At 38.2% G+C, this 19193-nt stretch overlaps 1 long non-coding RNA gene across 1 annotated transcript; it reads right to left on the bottom strand.

The window, feature by feature from the left end:
- Positions 1-206: 206 nt before the first annotated feature.
- LOC107837212 (uncharacterized) lies at positions 207-17378 on the bottom strand. Its single transcript, XR_001663218.1, has 3 exons — positions 17366-17378; positions 11595-11597; positions 207-299 (listed from the first exon to the last, which is right to left on the bottom strand). It is a non-coding gene; the product is annotated as an uncharacterized LOC107837212 (long non-coding RNA).
- Between the last annotated feature and the right edge of the window lie 1815 nt (positions 17379-19193).

Below are 19193 nucleotides of genomic sequence, written 5' to 3' on the forward strand. Positions count from 1 at the left end.
AAGTTTAATAAGACCACGCTCGACCACGATGACAACCAGACTCAGATAATTAGGGTTGCTTAGTTCAGAGGGGAAACAAACGCGTGAAAAAAAGCCCTGCTGAAGCAAAAGAGGTCAGTTTGGTCAAGTTCTGTTCAGGACTGCAGATCCACCACACTACACTGCAAAAACACAAAATCTTACCAAGTATTTTTGGTCAGGTTTCTAGTGCAAATAACTTAGTAAGCTTGAATCAAGACAAAGCTAACTTACAAGTAACTTTTCAGCAAGATATAGAAGCTAGCTTTAAGTAAGTAATTCTATGGATTAAAGGTGACCTATTATGTTATCTTGAACAGGTCAATGGGCGAAACAAAACATCTTCATTATTTTTTTTTTTTGTACAAAATTATCCTTAGGTAATGAGATTTAAATTTTTACATTTGTATGTTAAAATTGCTGAAAAACAGATCCACAATTATACAACCCTACATCTTAGAAAAGCAGAAGTGGAGCCTCCTGCACAACAAACTAGAATGCAGCAAGTGGTTTCTGGATAGTAAGTCAGAAAGAAAACATTTTGTCTTTTCCAGCAGTTTGGTCAGCAGTAAAATCTGTCGACCAAATGTCCCGCAGCTCCGCTTGGGTTGCTAGGTGACGCGCGGAACTCAACTGGGGTTGCTAGGTAACGAGCTCCTCTACTAGGTGCCTGATTAATTGTGGCATTACGTTCCAGAGGTTTTTAAACCGAGGTTGCCCTTGCGTTGGATTCTACTTGAACTCCAGCTTTACATTTCCACAAAATTCAAATATTAAAGTACTTTCACAGATTCTGGTGTGTAGTTTGTTTCCAGTGTTACTGAAACATTTCTCTAACCAACAGAGCTGTGCATCCAGAAGCCATTCTGCACCACTGACCCGGGTAGAAAAGAGCTGATGCTGGTACTAATTGGAAAAGAGAGGAACATACAAACACCGTTCTTCATTCATACATCCACCTGCTCACACACCCACAGAGTCCCTGCAGGAGGTAATCTCTCTTCCTGTTCCGGCTCTGCCTGGTCAGCCAAGCGAAGCTGCCACCTCATTGTGTCCTTCTGTACCAAGGCTCTGCACTGTCCTCCTGCAAGCAATGAAAAAGAGCGAGAGATACATTTTCCACCACTACACACACACACACACACACACACACACACACACACACACACACAGGTCTGCATGAAGTCTGATGCCCTGCAGTACAAACAAAGAGATTTTACAAAGACTGAAACCCCTAATTCATCGTCTGCTATTTTCACTAAGTTGTGATGTACCTTTGGTAATAGCTTGTAAACTGGGTCATGTTAAGATGTTTCTCTCTGAAATCTAGAAGGGAATACTCATCAGCTCCTTGTTTGGTTATTATTTTCCTCCAATAGGACAGTAAATAAGAAAAATATAAGGAAAGCAAGGCAAGCAGCAATTTAAAAATCAATATTATTTCATCTAATACAGTAAGTCTTATCAAAAGTTTCTTAGATTGTAAGTTTTTATTTGCACTTTGGCTGTTTTTGTGCTCTTTTTCTATAAGTAACGTGTAAGTTGAAACTTCTAGTTGTAAAGTGACAAAAAATTATCATCTTTAAGATCTAAACAGGTTTGTAAGTATAGCTGAACTGATGTTCCTGCATCGCGCCATGTCAATGTTATGGCAACTGATTATACAGTACAAGCAAGAGGATGTTTTGTCATGTTCTGGTATAGATACCTCCATTTCAGCCATACATACTTGGGAAACTACAGGACATTTTTTAAGGTGACCTGTTAAGCTAAATTCACATTTTACACATTTTAAAACTTCCAGTTGGATCTCAACTGATACTGAAAATAAGCCCAAGCACTGAAAAACCAACCAGCTGTTTTTGGCAATCATTGGGCTGGAGTTGCGGTGTTACCTAGTAACCCAAGCAGAGCTCCAGCTGGTTTCACCACTGTACAATGGCTTCTGGAAGAGACAAAAGTTTAGTTGTTGACTTACCATCCACTGACTTACAAACCACTTGCTCCAGTCTTATTGGTTGTGTGGGAGGCTCCATTTCTGACTTTCAAAGATGTACAGTTGTATAATTGCACATCTGTTTGCAGCTATTTTCATGTGAATGTAAACATTGAGTTGGGGCTCATAGCCAACAGCAGCTTATTTGGATTTCAAGTGACAAGAAGCCCTAAACCTGGAAGAAGCTCAAAATATCCTGAATTAATCAGACTAGAATCGCATTATCTAAGAATAATTTTGTACAAAACAAATTTAATAAACATGCTCTGTTTAGCCCATAGGCCTACCCTAAGCTGTTAAATGAAGCATAATAGGTCACCTTTAAATGATTTGTTGATGGGAACAGTGATAAAGAAATGTGCCATAATGGCAGAGAGTCTGAGGAGGAGATGAGAGGTGAAAGAGGGAATAAAGAGCATATATGGTCTAAAATGAGATGGCGGCTTGCTGGAGGAGTTGTAAGTCCAGGAGGGGATGAGGGGAATCCTGGGTGCATGTATGCATGGTGGTGGGAGCAGGAGGGTTCAGACGGGAGCAGAGATGGATGCAGAAACACTGGAGAGCGAACAGAGGGCAGTGGAATGAGGAGCATGTAGCCACAGATACATGATCGTTTGGAAATCTGTGAGCTTGAGCAGATCATTTAGAGGGAAAAAACTCAAGGATTTTAGTCATAGAAATGCTGGGAAGAAATGGGTGTCTTTGTGATATATTCCTAACAACAAGTTGGTCAAAAGTCTAAATTAAAAATATATTTTGCTAAGTTGTTGTTAACTGCTCCAACCTTTGAGTTGGAGCAGGACAAGGAAAAGTTAAGTGGTCTAAACAAAAAGTATTTATCTGAAATGGAGAAAAAGTTGGAGTAGGTTTGATAGACATAAAGAAAACCATATAGCTCAATAATACTTTAAAAGAATACAAGAAAAGTTGGACCCAACATAAGAAGTGAAGAATGATTCAGGACTCCTTCACAGCATTATATGTTTTCTTTGTATATTGGAGGTGTGTTTAGTTATAAATCATGTCAGTTACACTCTTTGTGATGAAACATGATTTATAGAAAATATTCAACACTTTCATTGCCGTAATGCATGTCCACCTGAAATGCAGCAGCTATTGGAAAAAGGAAACAAAACGGGGAATGCCGTAGCAGTCAGTGACATTCATATTCAGCTTTCAGATATAGAGCCAACAAAAGGCACCTGGAGCTAAAAGAAAAGAAAACAAGCCTGACAACATGAAACACGAGCTAATGTTTCATCAATATATGTATAACAGATATCAACAGCACCAGAAATGCAAATTAAAATGATATGTGAGGAGCTATAAATATGATGCATGATAGCTTCGCTTCTCCAGAGCAGACCATTTTTTCTCTCAGCTGCACGCTTCCACATTTGCACACAAAACAATTTCATCATTAAGACTGGGAGCAAACAAAACGCTAAATTTTTAGCATTTTTTCCATGTCATTTACTTCATAATCTCTTTGAAGCATCAAGCACCAAGCTACTTTACTTTCCTCAGTTTTCCAATTTGTTTCAAGTAGAACGTTTTTAAAAATTCATTAAAGCTTTGTACAAAACACATCTGGGAGTCTCCTATTGATTTCTTATTAATAGGTTGTTTGCTGTAATAAATTATATTTCTCCAAGGCAAAGAATCTGTAAACTTGGGGCACAGTTGGTGGAAAGCAATGGCCTCAGGTTCCATCAATCACAGGGTAAAAAATAACAATGTTTTTGTACTTTTTGCATTCGTTTGTCACTGTCAGATGTCATTTGCTGCAAACTTGTACTCTTCCTCAATCAGCTTTACTCTTTGGGTGTTTGTTTTCTCTGTTTTCGCCATTGAACTTATTATGAGCACTTTTTCCAGATATTATGAGCACATCCAGGATAAAACCTCTGTTTTAAATAATTCATAATCAACATTTCCATTAGTTTTCAAAGCAGAAACGTCATATAACAGTCTTCTAAGTCATATCCACTAAAACAGGGAAATGGCACCACATGATTAAAAGACAATTTAGTTACAGTTTTTAATACAAAAATATATATTTAAGCATACAAAATATGTCAAACAGATATTTAGCACCATGTTGATGACATAACTGAACTAGTGGGCATTTTTGCTTCAAACTATGCAGGAAACTTGGGTGAGCAGTGAAAAGGACACATATTTTCCTCGCCACCATTCAGTATTATAAAGCATTGCAATTTTGAATTAAAAGAAATAAACTTCTAAAAAGTGAGCTACAGGGACACAACACTAAAAATGCTACATTTACTGCACATAGTTTGAGAATTGCAGGGTTTTCAGCGGTCATGTTTATCAGTACAAAGTGTACCAGATGGGAAAATATGTCCTTACACCAATAATTAGTTTTTGCAACAGAATTTTTCTTTTCCAGAACTGAAAGAGGATAAAACATCTGAATGCAGATTTGGAAACTAAGCAATTCCAAAGCATTATTAAAAAAATTTGGAGGTGTTTGGTACGTATTCTGGTTGTTCTTGAAAAACAGGAAAGCTGATGTTGGAGGAGTAAAAATGTTGGTTCAGAGCTGGAGTTTAATTAGCAACATTTACTTGAATGCTGCCAGAGTTTTAGTGTTGAATTGTCACAAATGTTTTTCACCTCTGTGATAAATTATAGGGAGACACAGTTTACCTCAGAGAGCTTTTAAATCTCTCGTCAAGCTACTGTTCTCGGGTATTTTCTTCATACTTACTCCTCACTGGAAAAATCACCATATAAAACTTTCTTTTATGAACTCAGATTTGAAATGGAGACTTTGCTCTGATTACATTGGCCATTCTGTGCATTTCTGCTGGGTTTAATTTGCATAGCTTCATCACTCTTTCACAGATTTAAGTTGCATTCTTGGCTGCATTATAAAGCAGGTCACTTTCTTTTCATTATTTAAAAATATTTCAGGTAAAAACTTTTGGGTCAAAGGGAACGTGCTCACCTACAGTACGCCCATCGTGGCGTGTCCTGAACATCCTGACCCTCCTCTTACCGTGTTGCTGAAGCTCCCATTCTGATTCAGTGTATTTATTGCCTTTCTCAAGTTTGTTTACTGCAGCTTGTAACTCATGTCAGCAACAGACAGACCGTTTTTTCTTTTTTGCTCGTATAAAATTTTTACTGGGCTAGCAAACTGCAACTCGACAGGTACATTTTCAGGTCAGGAAGGAGAGCCGGAGAAGAGAAAGGAAGATTTTATTGCATCTTGTAAATTTGTGCATCAGATCTTTCTTTCCTATCAGCTAAAATTTATTCTTCCGTGCGATGTTCTTCCAGGACATAGAGCCAGTTCTATCCATCCACCAATCTATCAGTTCATTTACTTAGTGATTTTATGGTTCCTGCTCTTCAATGTAGAGGATAATAAAATATAAGATTAAACTTTGATATAAAAATAAATATGCATTTATCTAAAATGTTACTGACACAAATTAAAGATGCAGAATGTAACTTTTTATAAAAAGTTACTTTTTATAGATTTGTTAAAACTGTCACAATACAGTAGAACATGGCACACTTACTTTGTGAAAAGACTAATCTTGTTGAAATTTTCAGGCTAAGTATTGAATTTTTGCACTTTCAAGCTTTAAACTTATAGAGAAACACTCTGTGGGTGGCTCCAACACCACTTTAGTTACAAATAACCAATCAAACGGGAGTGTTTAAATTATTTGATGATGCTTGACAAGACAGGAACTATGAATTGACTTAAAGAATTTTGACTCTTTTGGCCACCCATAATAAACATTGAGAGGTAACACACAGATATAAATACATGCAAGCCTGCAGAAACCAAACCTTTCTGCTTCAGGAAAACTTCTGTCATTAGCCTTATGACTTTAATATCACACTGAGCAAAAGCCTCAAAACTCTGTAGGCCTGCTCTGTTTGTTGGGAGAGCCGCTGATTATTGTTTATTACCTCAATAAAAGCCGCAAAATCCTCAACCTTCCTGCACACATCTGGCATAATGACAGCTTAAGTATTCAAAGCAGCGCAGCTATAAAATAAACAGAGAACGGGTGAAACATAAAGTGTGTGCGGCAGTGGGGTAGCTCTACCCTGAAGGTTTGTTTATTTCTTACACCTCCAGTTATAGATTGAGAAATGGCCTAACATTTAAAAGCAGAAGCTTTTATCTACAGCAGTGATGCATGAGGGAAGTTTTATTTATTCACCTGCGTGCAAACAAAGACCCATCCGTGAACATAAACGAACACCATGTGTACTAATCACATGCCCAGAAGACAAGATATAACGAGATAAACCACAATGACTTTCTGCACACAATAATCACACCAAAGTATTAAACAAACACTCCACCAATTAAGCTAACGCAATTAACTGGAGGGCCACAGTGAACTTTATGAGGATGTGCTACAGGTCTCTATCTTCATCGTTTTTTTGTGGGGGGGGTTTTTGGGAGCAAAATTGAAAGCGCCTGTCTGGTGCACCTGTGGAGTATTATGAGAACCATTTGGCTCTGATTACATCTCCTGTCTCTGGTGAGCGCTGTGTTGTACTGTCACACTTTCTGTGCCAAACTGTTTTGTGTGAACACACCAGAAACATTACTCCAGCCATTTCTGTACAAACCTTCCCCGGTTTTACATTTCCTTCCTCCCTCCGTTTCTCCCCAACATGCACACGTCACTCCCCATCTGCCCCGTCACGGATGTGAGGAAGGCTACTGTAGACGATCAGTACCTGACAATATAGCAAAATCATATATTTTTCGTCTTTTTTAAGTAAATTCAATTTGGTCCTTAACATTCCACTGGCTTTAATTAGATGCCCCCGGTGGCAAATTGCAATTTACATTTTTATAGTTTTTCGAGTTAATTAGCTTGCTCACTCAGCCAGACCCGACTTGTTTATGCTTTCCTCCACTTCCTTTTCTCATTCTGCCCTGTTTCCTGCTGTTTGAGGCCTCGGCTTATGTTGTGTTTATAGGGGAAAAAAAGCTTAATGTCTGACAGTATCTTCTCACTAAGCTAAATGAAAGTCAACAATCGCTCCTTTTATCAGCCATTTGGAAGACAGGTTGCAAACGATGGTGCGTTAATTCGACTATAGCAGCAGTGACACGTTTCATTACATTAAAACATTTTAATCCTCTCTTTTATGTGCACAAGCTTTTTAGTGACAAACTTCTCCCACATGTTCCCCGTTTGTCAGTAAATTACTTTTATCTCATATATAGAAAATGTACTTTGAATCTTGTCTGGATCAGAATGAAGTATTGGAAAACCAAAAAGAACACCTGACATATTTTTGTCGTCTAAAGAGCTTTGATAGTTGCCTCTATAATAACTGCCAGATCAGCTGTCCACTTGCTATGTTTGGTTTTATTATATTGGCTATATTATTTCTGATTGAGACAGAAGAAAACAACTGCTAAAAAACAAGCTTCTCTGAAGAAATCGCCTCTCTCTGCTGGTGGATTTTTCTGCTGTCTTTTGGAGAAAACTCACTCATATTTGTGTTTATTGATGCAAATTGCAGTCAGAACCAAATGTTTGTCATTGTTGAAGACTAAAGCTGCGTAAGGCACAAAGACTGTGCAGAAAAAATATCGTCTGATGAAAGCTGGATTTATTTTGTCACACATGAAACAGCGTTAGGTGTCACAGAAAGTATAATTTGTTCTTTCTTTCAATTAGTGTGCCTGACATTTTTGCTAATATCCTTTTTCTAATCAAACAATTTGTTTTCAAATCTTGTTGAGATTTTAAACCTTACGACTGTGGAACATTGCAAAAGGTTCAACACATGATTAATAATGAGAAAATAAACCAAACCTGACCGAAGTCAGATACAGGCTGTGCTCAAAATAACATGTTCCACAAGTTTTACTGTTTATTCTTAAACTTTTCAAGTTGATATATTTTAATATAGATGTAATAACTTTAGAACCAGATCCATTTTAGCTTCCAGAATGACTTTATAAATTATTTTTATGCTTTATTTAATCTCAAAGGAATGCATCATCCATAACAATCTGCAGCATCACTTATTGATTCTGAAGAAATTTTTCAAGTTGAAAAACTGATTTTCTTAAACTATATTTAATTCATTTTCCATCTTTCTGTGTGTGGCTGAAGACAGGATAACTGTGATCTGATGCCAACAGATGCAATTTTCTCTCATCTTTTGAGAGAAAACAGATGTTCCTGCATCTGTTTGCTCCTGCATGTATTTAGTATCATCTGCTTAGTAAATCCAATGCAGAAATTAACAAAACAGCAAGAACAGAACAGCTGCAAATATGGAGGAGATACTGCTGGGAGATTCCCCCCTACCGTTTCTTCATATAGATGCAGGTGTAGCTCAGAGACGTACAATCATGTATTTAGTTCTCACTTTTCCATGAAAGAGTCATGGAGCCAAGCAAAGATGCATGCTGCGATAAGATTTTGAACTAATATGCTGCACGTTTTTAGCCATTTTACTGCATTTGCTCTTTTGTTATTATTAACTCTTTCAGCCAGCCTGTGACTCGCTGCTTGTTGCCTGTGTGAGTTTGGAAACATCTGGTGGGGTTTAACCAAGGAGAGTCTAGAAAAAGGACTTGCTTTACACCTCGCCTCATTTAATATGTGTGAAAATGCAAAACTGGTCTCCACCCCGTCTCAACAGCTGTTCACCACCTGCTTGAGTTTGACTTCATTCAAACACTACATAACAAATTTGTTCCCTACAATGGCAATTTGCAACATCAGAGTGCAATGCCAGAACCAATTAATGCCTATTAACAATTTTTTGCACTCAAACACATCATCAAGACACAGATTGCAGGTCAGCATTAACTTTTCACATTAACAGTTCAAAGGTTAATGAATCCCAGCTGACCTGAACCTTCATTATCCATAAAACTCCATAAAAACAAAGTCAACTTAGATGCTGCTTGTCACAGAACTACTGTGATCAATGTTTCTATTTATTTGTGTTTTTGTTGTAAATTATTAGATTTCTTCTTTGAGTAAGTCGATTAAAATCAAGGGTTTTCCTTCAAAAGATGTTTTACTTTTAATCTGCATGTTTACAAGAAAACATTTAAGCAAAGTGAGAAGGATTCAAGGATTTCAGGAAGATTTGGCAACTGCAAAGCACATGGAAGCAGCTTGTGAAGACGACCATGGAAGATTGGAACGAGACAGATTTTTAATTAGGGATACAAGATATGAGGGGAAAATGGCACACAGAATAAACAACCAACTCACATCTAAGTGCAATTTAAAGTCCATCAAATATAATGGTAAATGTTTGGCCTGTGATAAGAAGCAAGGGAACAGGATGAGAACATTCAAAGTCCAGCAGAAAGATCCCAGGCCAGGATTTCAACCCTGGATCTTCTTGCTGAAACGCTACCAACTCAATGAATGGCTCTTGAGATATTATTATCCTCCAACTATTGCACCGAAACACTCATCTGTGTAGGCGAGTTTACTGGTTCTACCACAGCCGTTGTGTTTGTTTGGTGGGTGTGACAGGTAGATTACCAGTTAGTTTCACCATGAGCAGCCCTGGAAAAAATGAAGAGACCACTGACCGAACCCCATGGAAAACCTCACTCCACCAAATACTGATTTCTGAACTTAGTATTGTTGATTCTAAATGAATACAAACTTGTTTTCTTTGCATTATTTGTCGTCTGAAAGCACTGCGTCTTTTTCGTTATCTTGACAGTTTCTCATTTTCTGCAAATAAATACGTAATTTTTGCTTGGAATTTCAGAGACATGTTGTCAGTAGTTCATAGAATAAAAGAACAAAGTTCATTTGACACAAACATAAACCTATAAACCTTAAAATCAGACAAACCAATCATTTGAAGTGATCTCTTTTCTTTCCAGAGCTGTGTAAGCCTACAGCCAACACCAGAGGGAAGAAGTGAGAAAAATCATAGCAAAGCTAATTCAGACGGCATGCAGTGCCACTCGGCTGGTAAATCATTTAATAGGTCTTGGTCAGATTTTTCTACTTATAGCAAAACATTTTTCTATGTTTTGAGTAAAATAATACACCAAAGGAACTAATACTTTTTAATATTGATATCATTAGTTATTGACTTAAAACAAGCTTTTATATCTTACTAAAAAGTTACTGGCAAGTTAGTTTTGTACTAAAATATCTGCACTAGAAACTAAGATTTTGTGTTTTTGCAGTGTAGGAGCAAAACTCAATTTAAATTCTTACTGGAGTCCATGTGTCTTTCCTCAATTCTTCAATCTCTTTCATGTGTCTTTATATTTTTGGTTAATTCTGTAATTTCTTTGTTAAAAATAATTTAAAAAATAACCTGGAACTTTATAGTTGAATCTGGAAAATTCTGAACGTTTTCATGAAAATTTGTAGTAACATTCTGCTTTTTAAGGATAAGAAATATCTGTCTTTGTTCAATGCACACTTTTTTACGATCTGACCTCCTGTCATGTTTACTGTGCAGATAATCTTCACAATAAGAGGTTATGCACAAGAGGAGGAGGGAGTGTGAGGGAGAGTCAGAAGCACAAATCAGCTGAGCAGACTTGTAAGCCACCTCCACTGTCACTCACCATTCCCTTTGCTTTCCCTCCATGTTGTCTCCTGTTTCATCCTCCTCTGCTATCTCTCCCCAACAAGACATGAGACATGTAGTCCTGCAGCTCTGACACTGTGGGGCCGTTCGGGGGAAGCGAGGTAGCCGGCTGCCCAGAGACCATGTAAGCACTGACCTCCATTACTGCACTATTAAACGACTCGTGTACTCCTCCGAGGTAAGAGAGCGCTTCCTCCAGCTTCCCAAGCTTCCTTATGTGCAAAGCCATCCCTCTGCTTCTCATTAAAACATCACATCTACTTAGCGTCTACATGTGCATACCGACCAAACAGCCTGCTGTTATTGTTTGAGCCAGGCTGATACTTCCAGGGCCTCCTCAAGGCAAAACAGGGCCAGACAGGGGGCTTGTGTTCATTTCAAACACAAGCCCATGTTTATGTTGATAAAAAATTAAGGTGGACATTGAAACAGATATCAGGACCTTGTAGCTGGTGGCAAAACATCAATACACATACTTATAAACGCTGCAGTGAATATGCCAAGTTTTGTGCGTGATAAAGAGAGAGCAACGTTTAAGCACCAGGTGTCAGATCATTTCCTGGACAAGAGACCAACAATAAATTTGTTCTTCCTGTGAGCGTTTTAAATACCACAGAACAAATGAAAGAATCAATCATGAGCTTTCACATCCAAGCTGTGCTTTCTAATTGAGCCACACAAGACAAAGGACCATCGGGTTTAATCTTTAGAGAAAAGTTCACAACAAATTAGCAGAAGATTTCCACTCATTGTCTTCGTGGGTCTTCACAGAATACTGGAAATTCTAGTTTAGCATGAAAAGGCATTAATTTAAAATCCGGCTCCATCATTACAGGCCATGTTTGGGTAAAAAAACAAACCCAGAGAGCCACTCCTGTCTCTGAGAAAACAGCATCTGAAATCACACACAATCTTTGAAGCCAAACTATTTTTTTTTATTCTGGAGCCCATTTTCCCCCTAAATAACCCTCTTAGCGGGTTATGTGTTCATCTCGATCAGAACCCACCCGTCTCCCCTAATTACAGACTGCTTGTTTTTCCACTATAAGCTTTGAATTCTCTCTTATTCATCTCGTTCTCCTGACAGCTCAGGCCTAGATTTGTTTTGAAGTACTTTTCAATTGTCCCAACTTTATTTTTCTCCCCACAAATTGCTATGATTCTGTCTTAAAAAGAAAAATGACCACTGTAGCGCAGAATAATCGCAGAACATTTTCTGCCAGCGGGAAAGAGGAGAGAGGATGGACGTGGGTGTGCCGGAGAGAGGGGAGCCTCTGACCTGATGTTCCAGCACCTATCTGCTAATTAGACTTGTTCTATAACCAGATGCTTATAATTAAATTTACATGCAGTGGTGAATAGCTGGGTAAAAAGAACAGATCCATCAGGAGGCCGTGAAGGAGGCATTGAGCGGCTATTGCATGGTGTGTAAAATACACAAGAACATAAAAAGCTCATTAAGTGAGACAATAAACTGAAGGAAACCCTGGAGCAATTCAAACACCATCTTGATCCTCACCCTGGAACCGTCTTTCCATCACTCCTCTGTTCTCGTCTCGCTCTCCGTGTCACACTTTATCCCCTCCGTTTCTTTATTCATCTCTTATTTGCATTAGCAGCCATGTCTGTCTTCTTCAGGATTAGATCTTTCTCTCGTCTAGGTCTTGCCATGACGTCTCAAAATATGGCATGACCTTGTCAGTGTTAAGCTTACACTGCAAAAACTAAATCTTAAGTTATTTTTCTAGTGCACATATCTTAGTGTACTTGAAATAAGACAAAACTAATAAGAAACTTTCCAGCAAGAAACAGGAGATTAAGTCAATAATTCCCTAATATTGATGAAAAACAAGACATTTTTCCTATATTATAAGTTAAAATGTTCCCCTTTTCATCAATAATAAGGAATTATCGAATGTAAAGTAGGTCAATAGTTCAAAGATGCATCTATCTTCCATGCCAGAGAACTGATGGTGGCGCCACCCTGTCTTGTTCTGCGGTCAGTCAATAGATGGTAGACGGGCAGAAAAATACCCCGTTGATTTCCTGTCACTTTAAAAGAAAAAAATGAAGCAAACAACGGTTTAATTTTTGGTGAAACTCAGCGGCTGGTAGGCTGTGAACTGATCAAACAAAGTACATATTGAGGACCGGTCCATCAAAAGCAAATATCAAAGGCTTCCACAGCCTGAAGTCTAATTGATGTTATTTCCCAAAAGGTTTTCTTGTGTTCTGTAAACAAACAGAGGCAAAGTGAGGAGGAACGAGAGATTTTAATACGCTACACATTCCAGCTTAACGAACAGCTACAGAAAACCCAATGTTATGTAACAAAGCGATAGAATAGACATAAATGATATCAATAAAGGATTATAACTTCATTTTATGGCTGGCATTTTGCAAAGCTAAAACATCTAAACAATCTGGGAGCTAATTTCAATATTAGATCAACTTTATTTTGGATCATTCTTATGAGTGTCAAATATTTCCCATGTTTCTCAGTGCCTTCTTTTATCATATTTTGTTCAAATATATTTTACACACACCGCTGCTTCACTTAATGGATTGTGGTTGAATTACAATAGAAAAAGAAGAGGTTTCACTCTATTAGGTGTCCTTTTAACTTTTAGCTTGAAATGTTGCCATCCAGAAACCACTTTCTGAATTATTGCTGGCTGTGCAGGAGGCTCTACTTCTGCTTTTCAAACATGTACGACTATATATTTACACATCTGTTTGCAGCCATTTTCACATGTGAGTGTAAACGTTTAGTAAGTAGTAGCTTATTTGGATTTAAAGTAACAAGACGCCCTAAAACAACTTAGTATGAAAGGTTAAAACAGGCAGAACTGACCAAACTAAAATCTCATCATCTAAGAATAATTTTACCCTGCTCCTCTCCAGTGCTAATTTTTACTGACTATGCCACCAACAAACATCAAGAAGCTGGAGACAAAAAAGAAAAGAACTGGGAAGCTAATGGCCTCAGAACGTGATGCAGCCTTTCAAGCCCTTTTCTTCACTCTGCTCTTCTCATCATTTCTCTTCGGTTCTGGCAGTTTTTCAGAACCACGCTCCAATGAGCCTGCTGAAGCCAGCAAGCACAGCAAACAAGTTCAGTATTCCCACAAATCTTTGGACAGGTTTGATCCAAGTCTGGTGGCAATTACACACCCACACAGGTGCTGCCAAGCATCCACAGGCATGTACGTGAACGTCTGCAGTTTTTCTTTGTTTTTGTATCGCTGTGCATGGCCTGCATGAGTTCGAGTGTGATTTACTAGCAGGACGGAGGCAGTTGTAACAAAAGAAGTGGAAAATGTCACTGTGTAACGACAGAATTTAAGCATCCCTGAAGGGAGAAGTTAGACTAATGGTGAAATGACACAATATACATTAGCTAATATATTCACGATCTACAGGGACCCCTTGTCTGCTGCCCACTGTCTGACTGGGGCTCCTCTGCACACACACCCACATGCAAATGAACGCATACACAAAGAAAAAGCAGCGAACAGTATTCCGGTTATGCACAGCAGCACGCCAAGGTCTGGCCCCGGTGGACCAAGAGCCTAAACCAAACGCATTCCAGACTGGATAATGAGTTTTGGATTCCACCCAATTTTAAAACATGATGGATTTGTCTTTTATTTTTCCATGATCCTCCAAGGCCCTCTGTCGTTTCTCATAAAACCTGTGATGTAGATGCAGGAAGCTAAATAAATTAGAGACTAGAGGTGTTGTTTGGACATGGGATAATTAACAAGCACAATCAGTCTGTCTGTAAACGCCTCTGTTAGGTATAGCCAACTAATGCAAATAAGCAATAATTAATATGGACCATGTGTAGGTTTTCTTCGTCGCCTGTCAATCATTTGTCGCCTATATGTGAAATATTCACCACCTGCAGCCTTGGTTATGTGCAGATTCTTTTCATATCTATAATTATAATGAAATGCAGAGCTGAATTTATTAGCACACATTTGATGTAAGCGTTTGCTGGCGCAAGCAGCTTCAGTTTACTGCGAGCATGCACAGTATGTGCAGACCAGGCAAGAGGTTAAAGCAAGAGAGATAATTTAAAGATACTCTGAGAGGACATATTCTTGCTCCTCCGTTTCTCCTTGATATTGTAATGAGTCTCCATGGTCTCCAAACATGCCCATAAATTTTCATAACTGGTGGGTGGACCAAAGTTGGCACAGAAAGTGAACAAATGGCTCCTTCTCAGGCATCATGAATATCAATGAAAGATGGGAAATGGTGGTCCTGATGAAGAAGGCGGAAGGCAAGCAAATCCTGGTGACTTCCAGAGTAAACCAGATCAGAAACTGTCCCTGAAGCGCTTCATGACCATCCTGCTTTATTCTTCTCTCTGCTTTTATATTGCTCACAGTGGTAACAAGTTCAAATCAAATGGCTTTCTGGCAACAACAGAGAAAAGTAATCAGCACCTTGCTGATATTCTGTATGAATCATATGGAGTCTGCTGTGAAAAATGGTCCGCAAAGCCATAGTGTGTCAGAAATATAAATCAGTCGATTGCAGCCTAATTGTGGTCTATCAGGTTACCCTTTCATGGTAAACAAATCATTAGAACAGTAATTGTAGTAAGGGATGAGCTAATATGATGATTTCAACACTTGCATCATTGCTAAGGAGACGATGTGTTTGACGCTGCATGTGTAGATTTCCCTGGAAACTGTCCATCAGAGAGGGAGTGATGAGTGGAGCAGAGACAGAAGTCGATATAACAAAAAGCAAACCGGTTAGAAATAAAATTTAAAAAAGAAAAGTATTTACAGTAAACACATTTATTAATGTATTTAGATGTTAAGGTCAAATGTAAATTCAACATGAGTGGCTGGTTTTGAATGTTGTTTAAAAACTGCTCCTTTAGTATCATTTGAAGTTAACAGAAAAATGAACCCTTCAACCTTTTTCCTGCCTCCTGCCTGCACTCGGCTCCTCCACATCAACCCCACAAGATCGTTTTTCATTTCCAGAATTCATAACTTTTGCTGATCGCAGAATTCATAACTTTTGCTAATCGCAGATTCTTAGAAATATGTACAGAACAGATTCAATGAGAAAGCAAAAGCAGAGCAAGAAAAAACTATTTCTGCTGTTGTATTGTTGGTATATAATTATTAAAATTAGCCTTCATGTAGAAAAATGCTGCCCTTGTTCATTACTGAGTCCTTTACAGAAAAGGGACTCTTTTGAGTGAACAATTTGAACATAACTTTATTCCAACGCTTTGTATCGGTTAGAAGAGAAGCAGGAAAGTGCACGTTACCCACCGACTCCAGAGCCGATAGCTACTGCAGCCAACTGACAGCCGGCCTTTCCACCGCATTGAAATTATGAGCAGGATGGATGTTTGAGCCATGACATCAATATCTACTCATCCACATGTCCATCCAGAAATCGGTGGAGAGGAATGTGATTAAAAGCTTGTGTGATTCAGACTTTCAATTCTATTGATCTCCTTACATAAACTATAATTTGAGCCCAAATGTGCATCTCATATGGACACACAAGCCCCATGTACATGCATAGACATCAGCGAGAAGTGGAGTAACAGATGACCTTATATCCTCACTGCGGTACACACACACACACACACACACACACACACACACAAATACATGCGGGTGTAACACAGATGTGTACATTGTCTGCAGTGAAATTCAAAGGGAAAGGCAGTTTCTATTTGTGGACATGAGGTTCACAAACTGGCCACTGCCTAAGATTTATCTCCTCCTCACAAATTTCATTTGGGGAAGGAATAATAAGGTCTAGGAAATGAAAGTTAATCATGAATTCTCCTTCCCCTTTTCTCTACTATGCACAGCTCTTCTGAGGTCTGCTTTAGTCTAAAACCTTTTGTCTTTGTTGCCCCCTGCAACCTTTTAAATACATCATAAATCAGTGACGACGTTCAATTCTAGTGGCTAATTGTCCGATAGAAATGAACTGCAGTAAAGGTTCCTCCTCCAGTGAAATAAGGAAGGTCTTATGGATCCTGTTAGATGGGGGATTTTTGCTCTTACTCTTGTTTTCCCTCCTCTGCTACCCGTTTGTGTCTGGCTGCAACCTTCTGATCCCTGCCAGCCGTTATCCTCTTATCGCAGAGCATATACTCAAGCTTTCTCTCCACTCATGGCTTTTTCACACTAGATCATAACATCCACACCTGTGTCCAAGTTCTTCTCGTTTTTCATGTTTTGATATTACTTTTCATGTTTTCTTTTCTCTCCCTCAGCCCTATCTGTCTTCCTGCCTTGGTATACGTCTTAAAAAATACTCACCTTACCTCCAATAGCAGATTTCACCCTTCAGGCTGTTAGTGGGAAAATTGTGGATGAAACGTGAAAAGAAAGAAGACCAAGAGATTCTCAGGTCATTCCACAGATGCAAGACGTCTGTTTTGTTTGTTTGTTTTTTTTTCTCCTCTCCAATGCGTCAATCCAGAACAAAAGTGGAGCGCTAAAAAAATCCCTGAAAGATTTCTCACTTTTTTTTTCCCCTCTCACTGTTGCACATTAAATTAGGATGCAGTATAGGTGAGTAGAGACAATACACTGTGGAAATCACCTGTGTTAAAATACCAGCTATTTGTGGCATAAACAAATGAGAATGAAAAAGATTTGAACAACTCGTTCCACCTTTAATGGGACACATGGTGTACAAAACAAACCAAGAGTTAGTTAGTTAGCAGATCTAAGTCAAAACTAATGTTGAGATCTTTATTTTCTTTATCTTTATTAGTTATACATGTTTTTTTTTATTTTGAAAGCTAAAAATCATATTTTGAAAACATAGCCATGAAACACTACTTTGATTTGATTTATAACATAAAATCCTTACATCAAGATTTGTGGCTGTAAGGTTAAATTATTATGGAAATATTTGATTAAAATCTAATTTTTATGTATAATTTTACATTTCTTAAGGTTCTTAAAGTCTCCTATATCCAAGTGTTGATGTTCAAGGTCAATTTTCTAATCACTGTTGCTTTTTAATAAAAGAAAAATACAGAAAAACAGCCAGTTAGACTTTTGGAATGACTGAAAAAAATTCAGGACAGAAGAAATTATAATTTTTTAAAAAGTATGTCGGTCTTCTTTCATCTTTTATCTTTTATCAGTTATTAACTAATAATAAAGTAATATGATTGAACCTTCAATGGACATAAAAAGACCATCAGAGCTGCTTTTGCAAATTTGCTACTCTATTATGATGTTGACTTAAACTAAAATCATCTTTTCCTTTGAACAAAAATTATTTGAAAATCACAAAAGCTTTAATTTTTTGATAATGTAATCCTCACATTACCTGATGAAAAATCTGAATGAAAACACATTTTGAAAAACTCAAAGTAATTTCAGTGTTAAGTCATCAATGAGTAAAACAAGAATCCAATGTTTCCTTTTCAGATTCATACAACGGCGTTTATATGTTTGTTTAGGAAAACCTTTCCAGCCCAAACGCAGTCAAACGCTTGAAAGCAGCCATTAGGCAGTCACTGATGAATCCAATTTTCCTTGAATAAAGCAAAGCCGGTGTCATTCAGCGAGTCACTTAACCTGAAAGGCTTGTGTAAACATCCTGTGCGATAAATGGGCATTATCTTAGAGGAGGCCAAAGGCTGGTAAGGCTGGGAGTTGATGGAAATAACTAGAAAACAGCTATCGCTTCCACTTCCTGGACTATACGGATGGCTGTAATGAGTTTTAGTGTGTGTGTTTTGGGGATCAGGAGATGATGAAGAGGGCACTGATGGAAAGTAAAGCAGAGGAGATGAGGGGGGAAAGGGAATGAGGTGTCTGGGATGTTCAGAGTAATAACAGGGCTCTGAGGTGGGTTTGTTAGCAGCCATGACAGTCACACCAGTCCAGATTATTCCTGACTGATGTGGCTGGAGTCTGTAGGGTTGTGATGCTTACCTAAAAGTGTTTCCTTCTCCCCTTTTCATGGTAGTTTTATCCAGATTAACTGCTTCAAGGCTGCATCTGTAGTTATTAGCAGCTGCTTCGGTTCAGTTTTGCCTAAACAAAAAAAGGGATTGACTATTTGTTGTGTTCTGGCAATTTTGCACCTCCGACATGATGTGAAGCAGAGATATTTTGGTCGTAGCCCAGTTAGCACAGCCACTAGCTTAAAAACCAAACTATTAGCCCAGTAGAAATTTGCAGAACTTTTTCTTACATATGTTGCAGTGGGAGAGACCTGCGAATAATTCATAGGGGTTCTGTGCTTTAGTTTTTGTGAAGTCTGAAATGACTTTGCCAGCCAGAACTTTGTTGTTGTTCTTACAGCCTCAAGTAAAAGAAATAACTTTGCTGTTCTTGCAGAGCATGTTCAAGTCCTGACAAAAGGCAACTAGAACAAAGCATACCTATAGGCTAGTGTTTTTTTAAATGGGGCCTCTAGGGAGAGCTAAGGGGGGCTTAGAAAGCTGGAGGGAAGATGAGGGGAAACAAAGCAAAAAATAAGAATTTAAACTTTTTAACAATATTTTTGTCATAAACTCTAATCAGTTAAAATAGTTTATTAAAAT

Source organism: Poecilia formosa, unplaced genomic scaffold (genome assembly GCF_000485575.1).
Source record: "Poecilia formosa unplaced genomic scaffold, Poecilia_formosa-5.1.2 Scaffold123, whole genome shotgun sequence".
NCBI lineage: Eukaryota > Metazoa > Chordata > Actinopteri > Cyprinodontiformes > Poeciliidae > Poecilia > Poecilia formosa.